The sequence below is a fragment of the Blastomyces dermatitidis genome (genome assembly GCF_000003525.1).
Source record: "Blastomyces dermatitidis ER-3 genomic scaffold supercont1.11, whole genome shotgun sequence".
Classification (NCBI taxonomy): Eukaryota; Fungi; Ascomycota; class Eurotiomycetes; order Onygenales; family Ajellomycetaceae; genus Blastomyces; species Blastomyces dermatitidis.
The window spans coordinates 997210-999106 of NW_025544784.1; positions in this window are offsets into that span (position 1 = coordinate 997210).

The following is a 1897-nucleotide window of genomic DNA, read 5'->3' on the forward strand; positions in this document are numbered from 1 at the left end:
CAGATGAAATCTTCACAGATTGAGACTATTCTATTATAATCAGAGTTAACTAGTATTTATTTATAAGATTCAGATCTTTCTGAGCTTTGTGAATTTCTATAGACAGTTTATCTTTGTATTCATAAGAATCCTCTTAACTCTTACAGATATACTGAAGAGTGAAAATAAGAAGAAGTCATCTCATGAATAGAGAATGAAAAGATTATTAAGAAGAGAGAACTGTGAGAACTTTCTTATCTCAGAAGCTTACAGAGTCTTTATGAGATTGAAACAGATATTCACAGATACAGTGATACTGTTTCACTTTGATTTCTTACTCTTAATTAGACTGAAGATAGATATCTTCTTCTTTATAATTTCAGAAATAGTCTCACAATTACAGTTAAATGAGAACTGAGTTTCAGTGATCTTTTTCTCACAGAAGATATAATCTGCAGAGATCAACTATAACATTTATAATCAGAAGCTTCTTATAATAGTGAAATTCTTTCATCACTGATGTCACTACTTTGAGAGTCTTGTGACAGTGATTACTGTTAGAACTGATTATAATAGCTTATAATAGTTTACTTTAATCAAGAAACTCTTACAGCAGCAGATTTACTGAGTTTAAAGACTGAGTAAGTTCTGATTCAAGATAGAATATATCAAGAGAACTAAGAACTCAGCAGATAAATTCTCTCACAGATCAGACTATGTTAAGAAGATCAGAGTAACAGATATAGAGAAACTAGAGAAGATAGAAAAGCTTCACAGAATGCTCAGACTGAGTGTTGCAAAGAGATTGACTGAAGAGTCTCTCAATTCTCTGTAAGAGAAGAAGAAAGAGAGAGGAAAGAAGTCTGTATAACTACTTTTTACAACACTGAGAGTCAACACTCTGAGAATCTTTATAAGAATTCTTGAAGAGAGTATCTATAATCTGAAGAATTTGCAGACTTTGAGAAGTATTATGAAAGATCTGCTGTAAGAAGAAATAGAGTATAAGTCTTTATAAAATCTTCTATTCAGATTGTCTAAACTGTAACTGAAGAATGAATATACTCAGTATATTCAGAAACTGCTTACAGCAGAGATTAATTCTGCAGAAATAAAGAATTAAAGAAACTTAAATAATCTCTTATAAAGAGAGAGCTCAATTTATATATCTGTAAATAAGTTTCTATGTATAGAACTTATTAAAAGATATCATAACTCTTCTCTAGCAGGTTATTTTACAGATACTAGAACTCATCAGATACTTATAAGAAAATACTTCTAATCAAAGATACAAGAATCTGTGAAGAAGATAGTAAATTCTTATACTGTTTATCAGAATTTGTGAATAGTACAGTTCAGATTATATAAAGAACTTACTTCTCTATTCATTTCATAAGAATCTTGTGAATAGCTAGAAATGAATACTCTTATAGATCTCTCTGAAAGTAAGAATATATATAATATCTGCTTTAACAGTGTGCTGATGATAGTGAATTACTTTATCAAGATAATACACTTTATACTCATCTGTAAGAACTTAAAGTCAAAGAATTTAACTCATATCTTTATCTGCAATGTGATCTGACTGTATGAATTATCTGTGAACATTATCTCAGATAGAGAATTAATTTTCACAGAAGAGTTCTGATCTGATCTAATAACTATACTGAAGATCTCATGAGATCTAAGTATAGCTTTTCATTAACAGACAGATGATTAGATAGAATATCTGATAAGTATATTGAAACAGTATCTGCAGTACTTTATCAATTATAATCAGAATGACTGAGTGTATTAATTATCACTTACAGAGTTCATATACAATAACTTAAAATATGTCAGTATAGATAAAACTCTTTTTGAGATGCTTACTAAGACTTATCTATGAATAATCTTGATAAATCTGTGAGAGTATACT